Source organism: Macadamia integrifolia, chromosome 3, assembly GCF_013358625.1.
Source record: "Macadamia integrifolia cultivar HAES 741 chromosome 3, SCU_Mint_v3, whole genome shotgun sequence".
Lineage (NCBI taxonomy): Eukaryota > Viridiplantae > Streptophyta > Magnoliopsida > Proteales > Proteaceae > Macadamia > Macadamia integrifolia.
The window spans coordinates 917407-925072 of record NC_056559.1 but is presented as its reverse complement, the minus strand read 5'-3'; the positions used below and the strand labels follow the sequence as shown (position 1 = coordinate 925072).

At 35.9% G+C, this 7666-nt stretch overlaps 1 protein-coding gene across 1 annotated transcript in view; it reads left to right on the top strand.

Annotated features, from left to right (window-relative positions):
- Positions 1-4710: 4710 nt before the first annotated feature.
- Positions 4711-7666, top strand: part of LOC122073873 (protein indeterminate-domain 5, chloroplastic-like) — a 7693-nt gene continuing 4737 nt past the window's right edge. The window contains exon 1 of the mRNA XM_042638551.1: positions 4711-4811. The gene's annotated coding sequence lies outside the window, so the exon portion shown is untranslated. The remainder of the gene's footprint in view (positions 4812-7666) is intronic.

The following is a 7666-nucleotide window of genomic DNA, read 5'->3' as shown; positions in this document are numbered from 1 at the left end:
CGTTGAGTCGGTGTGATATGTTATGAGCAGCATTCCAGTTCACAATTTTTCTATCTATTTGTGGCCTTCCTCTCTGATTGGCATTATGGAAAAATGGATTCGTAACTTTATCTGAACTGGAGAAGCCACAAACACCAGGGCAATAACGGTCAAATGAGACTTCTTGTGCAAACCGAAGAAGGAAGGTGGGTTGGGCGTTAGAAGGCTAAGGGAAGTCAACATGGCCCTGTTAGCAAAGCTGGGGTGGTTAATAAAAAATGATAAATCTTTGTTTGGGAATTTCCTTAGAGGAAGATTGGTTACTAAGAAGGGGCGTTTAAAAAATGCTATTTCGTCATCAATTCTTCCTGGACTTCGTAAAATATGGGATTTTGTTGGTGAATCAGAACGCTGGATCATTGGAGATGGTAGCTCCATTAATTTTTGGCATGACCGTTGGTTGAAGAATGGAAAATTTTCTGATATGCTGGGTCCAAACTTTTTATCTAGTCTTGATCTTTCAGTTTTCGTAGCAGATTTTATTTGAAAATGGGAATTGGTCTCTCCCTGAGGTATCAAGCCATGCTCTGTAGGACGTATGTGCGTGTATAAAGAGTATTAATCTTCCGTCAATAGATGATCTAGATAAAAGGGTATGGTCCCTTTCTGAATCAGGAAGGTTTATAGTGAAATCAGCATGGGAAGGTATTAAGGTAGCTCGCCCTCTTCAAGGATGGGCGTCCCAGGTATGGAAAAAAAATTTGCATCCTCGATTTTCTATGTTTGGCTGGAAATTGTGTCATAAGCGGCTCCCCATAGATGATCAAGTTCGTAGCAGAGTGCCAATTGCGTCAAGATGCGATTTATGTCAAGAAAGTCAAGATTCACTAACTCATCTATTTCTTGACTGTAATTTCAGTAGTAATGTGTGGAAAGAGATCTTATACCATTTCCAGGTTCAATGGAGGAGTTTCCCTACAATAGAGGAGCTTTTTTCATGGTGGAAGAGGAAATCTAATGTTGTTTAGCTACGCACTGCTTGGTCAGCTTTACTAATCATCATTCCTTTAAATCTTTGGAGAGAAAGGAACCTGAGAAGGCATGATAATGGAAGTTGCATTGCTAAAATTGTTCTCAAAAGAATATTTGATGATCTAGCAGAATTTTCAGCTCTGGCTTCCATCCTGGTAAATGGAGTTCAAGATTTGGTTTTATCCAAGCAGTTACATCTCAGAATAGTTCCAAAGAAGGCATAAAAAATTAGTGAAGTATTTTGAAAACTGCCTAGGGTAGGATTCATCAAATTAAATATTGATGGCTACACTTTGGGAAACTCAGGACAATCAGGTGCAGGGGTGATAAGTTTCTCAGGTGGTCTTGAAGTAACAATAAATTTTGTTGCAGAGTTTGAAGCTGTGTTTTTATGGGATTGAAGCTTGCAAAAGCTCAGAATTGGATGAACTTGTGGGTGGAGTGTGATTCACAGGCGGTTGTAACATGTATCAAAAAGAGCACCATTCCATAGTTTTTCCAACAACTTTGGCGGAGTTACAAGGCTTATCTAGACATCATTACATGGTCAGTAACTCATTGTTTTGGGGAAGCGAGTGATGTAGTTGACAAGCTAGCAAAACAGGGTACTTTGGTACAAACTACTTCAATATGGAACTTTGGCCCCACTTTCACAGTGGATGATATAACATGGGACGTACAACTGAGGCCGAGATATAGGTTTTCAAATCAAAGCTGATTTTAGATTGATTTACTGTTCTCCTAATGGCAATGCCGAAGGTGGAATAGTATTTAAACTCTAAAGTCAGGAATGTAGTTTTTCTTTTTTTCCAATTTAAACTTCTTCTCTACTAATGGCAATGCCGAAGGTGGATTAGGGGTTCAATGGCTTACAAACCTTAATTGTAAATATAATATTCTTGCTGACACTTAGCAAAAAAAAAAAAAAAAAAAAAACTACATGAGTGGAAAGCTACATGATGTCAAAAGTGATTGAGTCGTCTTCCCTTCGCAAACATCGGATCATTTTTTTTTTCTTGCACAACACCTTGACAAATAGATGGAAGAATTTAGAGTTCCGATCTCCATTCTTCATCCACCTAATCCTAGCTTTCTCAGACCAAAGCCTTTCATGGTTCTTAATTGCTTTAAGAAGTCTTGTTTTTGTGTTCGCCTCCTTAGAAAAGAGCTCATCACTCATACCTTGCATCAATAGATGCCTGGATGTTGTCTAGCTTGGCCAAATCCAACTCAACAATAAAATTTGGAAACACTGATTTTTCCCACGCCTTCAGGATGAGTTTCAGCTTCTTACGTCTTTGAGAAAGACCAAGAATCGGACACCCCCTATCATCATTCCACGCTCCTTGGACGACTTGGAAAAAATCGTCATAGTCCATCCAGGACTTATGTAACCGAAATGGAACATTTGCTAGTCTAGAGACTGCTTCTGAGCAGAACCCTAGTTAGCAATTCGGCCGAATAATTCACGAATTATTCGGCCAGATCGAATTTTTCCGAATTAAATCAAAAATTCTGACCGAATCCGAATTAAAAATAAAATTTGGTAAAAAACACGAATTTTACTAATTTGAATTTTAAACGCGAATAATTCGGGCCGAACCGAATTATTCGGTCCACTTAAACAATATTAAAAAAAACAAAAAACAAAAACAAAAAAACAAAAACAAAAAAACAAAAAAACAAAAAACAAAACGTCATATTCGCTTTTTTGACCGAATCCTTATATTAATCAATCGAATTATTCCGAATAATTCTCCGCCCGAATAATTCCCAAATCCGAATTTGCTAACTATGAGCAGAACTGCTGTTTTCAGTATGATTTTTTATTAAACAACATACATATATATATATATATCGATTTTAGGATTTTGTATTGGATGAGTTTGTATCAAATATATGTTATTAGATTCTTTTAGGTGAATATCTAATAGAGTAATTATAACAAGACAAAACAAGCCTAATAGATATTATACATTCTTCCTTGTTTGGACTTATTTTAAAAACAACCATATTATCACTTATGAGATAATAGTTGTTTAGATTAGTAAGTTATTTTTAGCACCCTAAAATAAGTGGAAATTGTCTATATACAATTAGATTATCATGGTAAGTTTCACAAATGTGATATTATGACCTTGGAAAGAAGTCTAAAGTATTTCGAAATGTTTATATGTTAAAGTTTTTTACATTTATTTAAGGATTGAGTTCTTTGTTCCAGAGCATAGCATATGCTAGCGCTCCTTAAGTTTATCTCTCTCCTCCCATAGTAAAGGGGCAGCTATGTCATTTTATGAGGGCTGAGTTTGTTCTACGGCAGATCATAATGGCTATTAGGGAGCTACTTCCAACTTGTAGTAGTAAAGTACCCCCTCTGGCTGATCTAATCTGTGCTAGAATATTGGGAGTATCAGTCAGTTCTCTTAAAACGTCTTGTACCCTAGAGATTGTTTGGTGTGCGCCTCCTTTATCATAGTTAAAACTTAATGTGGATGGTTGTTCACTAGGTAACCCTGGGAGATCGGGAGATGGTGGTATTATCGGGACTCGAATGCTAATGTGGTATCATCTTTCGGGATCTTTTTAGGCGTAAGAGAAAATTATGAAGCAGAATTCCAAAGCTTGATAAATGGAATAATGGTGGCAAAAGAGTTGGGAATTCGTCTTCTATGTACGGAGTATGATTCAATGGCTGTCACAATGACAATTAATAGGAAATCATTTTCATGGTGTGTCTAGTAGGACTGGCTCTACCTGAGTACTTATCTCCACGTCATTCAATGGAAGATAACACATTGCTTCAGAGAAGCAAACCCCATTGAGGATTTCCTGGCAAAATCGGCAACTCGGAGTGGTACTCTTCATTTTCCTAAGGATTTCCTCGTTCTATGAAGGATGCACTTCGGGTTGATGCTTTGAGTTGTTCAAGGTTTCGTTTCTACTATTGTTGTTTTGGACTCCCTTCCCCTACTAATGGCAACGCCGAAGGTGGAGTGGATTTCCTTTCTCTCTTCTTTTTTTTTCTATGTTTCTGGTGTCAAATTCAACCGGCTTGTATTTTATTTCTGTTTTTCTTTTTAATGTATAGGATCCTTTTAGTAAAAGAAGGAGTTAGACTCAAGGAGACGCTAGCATACGCTACCTCCCAGACATAGTTCATTTTCCCATTTCTTTACTTCAATTACAAGTAATATATTTTCATTCTAGGCATTTAATTTTTTATTGGTTGTAGAAATACAAATATGTTGTGAGCTTATATTCATTAAACAATAATATTTAATTTATGAGGAAAAGAGTGCTAATTGGTCATGCCCTCTACGATCAAACACAAGTTGTGTGGAAAGACCACCCTCCCCTTGTGTGGCTGATGCCTCCACTTGATCTCCCATTGGCCCACACAGTGGCACGGTAGTCACTCGACTAGTTAGTATTCTCTTGACCTTAAATTTTTTTTCCATTTCTGAAAACTACTTTGAATGAATATTTTAGGGGGGGGGGTATTGAGGGTGTCAGTAGAAATTATTTACAATCAATGATGTACCAATTGAACGATGGAGGATATGAACAACATATTGCCGCAGTCTAGGGCTCAACACAATAGTAAGGGAATTTTACCCTAGTAATATTATTTTACCACTATAAAAGTTTCTTAAGATACGAAACCTACCTACCTGAGTTTTATCGAAAGAGGAGGCGGTAGGTCACAAACTCTGGTGTCGAGATCTTGAAGATGAAGACGAAGATCTTAAAAATTTACGTTCACTCTTTGTCTTGAAGTGAATTTATCTTCAATTTGCAAGGTAAGTAATCAAAACCCTTTCTCGATTACGATTTGAGTTATTATTGTTAAGATCTTCAATCCATGAGCTATTAGCCTGAATTTGCTAATGTAATGGTTACCATATGTAAATACATATTATTTTGATTCCAAAACCATTTCATATTGTACCATGCTTTTTTCTTTCAAAACCCTAGATACATAAATAGTTTATGTAAACCAACTTCAATCCCGTGCAAATATATATTTATCTTCTGTTTGGATGTGAGAAAGGGTTATAGCACGGGTTAGGTGTGACTACTTGTAATTGAGTTTTACGCTTGGATCTGAACCGTAAAACCAGGTAGGTTCGAGGGTTTCCTCATTAACAAAAGAAAAAAAAAAAGGAAGGGTTGTAACACATGTTTTCTTGTTTGGTAACCACAGAGATAAGTACTTTGTTTTAATTTAATAAGATTTATGTTCTTAAAGTTCCTTCTTTTTTAAAATTCAAACAACTCATGAGTTTATGTGTTCCATAAGGATCTACAATAAAGGGTTACCAAATATTAGTGTAACCAAATTAAAATATTATCTCCTAGGTAGGGGTAATGAAATACTAATTGGATAAATGATTTACTGTAACTTGTATGCATCTTATATGGCTATACATGTTAAAATCATACTCCAAGGATTAGTTTACTTCTAGTTAGAGAATAGCATCTCATAGTGTTCATATCCATGAAATCCTCTTTACCAGAATGCTTAAGTACTTTTGTTTGCATCATTGAGATGTGTTTGGTACTGTTGAACGAAGATGATATGAAAGATTGAATTTATGATTAATTGACTCTGATTGAGTTTAATGTCATTTATCAAAGAAGTATATCCAATGTATCACTTACTGATGCATATTAGTTAGCTACTTAATTTTATTGATCATTCTACGATATCATCTCTAAGTTTATTGGTCATGCTGCGATATCATATTTTATTAGATTAAAGGTTATATATTTGACATACATAGTATATTAGAAATTTTGTAAATTTGCTTAGGGATAGAGAAATTCTTGCATAACACTTCTGGAAATAAAATTATATTTTGTAGTTGGGCAAGTGTTTTCTGTTTGCAAGAGGCCCCTGCACCCACACACAGAGGAACGCAACCCTAGGCAAGACATTGTGCATGGTCATTGCATGTCCCTGCCTCTATGGTGCAAGGATTTCTCACAAACAGAAAACTTTGTCCTTCTAAAATCATATATATTTTTGTAGCATAATTTTCTTTTCACATAGTTATCCTTTATTAAATCATATATGGTCATTGCATGCCCCTGCCTCCTTTTTTGCAATTATAGGACCTATATCTTGTCAGCTAGCCTTAACCTTTACACCAAGTGAAATATTCTAGTACAATTCCTAATGTCAAAGCTTTGGCCAGTAGTCCACTCCTGCTTCCCTAATCACTATTAATGTTTTCTCCAAACTTAAAAGTATGATATTAGAATAGGATCAAGTTTTCCTAATCTCACCATGGTTGTCTAAATACACACATGAGATATCATGGGGGTTTTCTAAATAAGGTACTAAATTCCTGCAGGGGTTTGTGAACCCTAGGATGGAGTGGTAAATTTCACCAACTGATGAAGAAAAACTTTATCCATTAGTACTAGATATTTGGCAAATAGAATCATTAACAAATTGAGAAGCTACTACATCATTTTCACGAAACAAAAAATTATTACGCAGCCTGCCTTCCATTGTTTTTGTGAGTAGACATAAGTCACATAACATCTTAGGATTGGGGGAGGGGGGAGGGCAAATAGTAGGCCGCTTTGCCACACACTCCTAAAGCTGTTAAAAATAACCAATTGTAATTCCATAGTACATTGTCCATAGTACATTGTCCAGAATTCAATCTTACGTTGCATCTATACCTTGAGATGTTTGTCTATAAGAATCTAGTATAGATATTAGTAGTTTTCTCTCTATAAATTTATTAGAACCCCTAGCTATCTAATAATATCAAATGGTTTACTTCATTTTTGAGGCAAAGTTTTCTATTCAATGACTATTGTGCGCTTGCTTAGAATTGAACACCCCTGTGTGTGGGCGTAGAAGCCTCTTACGGACAGAAAACACTTGCCTTTTTATTTATTTCAAAAATTTTCTTCTTAAGCTTCTTGATATAAATTTTATTTTCCCAATTATTCTTCAAGTTATTTGGGCTCATTACAGGACAATTAGGACTAATGCATGATATAACATATTTCCCAAAAAGTAAAATATAAGAAACTATATTCTACCCAAAAAAAAATGAAACTATATGCAACAGAAAGGGCCTAATGGGCTGGAACAATCTGTCTAGCCCACCTTCCCATGCAACTAGGCGGCCCAAGTCCAAAACAAGCTAAAATTCCACTAGACCACTAAGACAAATTTAGCCCCAAGTTAATGGTTTTTTTTTTTTAGGGGTTGCAAGATTGGTGATCTTCTTTTTATCATACTTGTCCACTAACAATCCACAAAAAAAAAAAAAAAAAAATCTTTCCTAAACATTATAATTACAAAAATAACCCTCAGTATCCTAAGTTCTTCCAAGCTATCTAACAAAATTTGCCAATACAAAACACACAGAATCCAAATCTCAACCTCTGTCAGCTGATCCATACACCATACCATTTCTTCCATACACAACGTATGCACAACAGATATATGTAAGCAGACAGAGAGAGAGAGAGAGAGAGAGGTCATCAAAGTGGAAGATAACGGACGTACGGATGCTCATAGTTTCTTACAGGTTTACCCCCAATGTAAACACATAATGCTAGTGTGGAAGGTAATCAGGTCATCGTCTCAGAATATCACCGGAATAAAAAGAATAAAATTGGGGGGGGG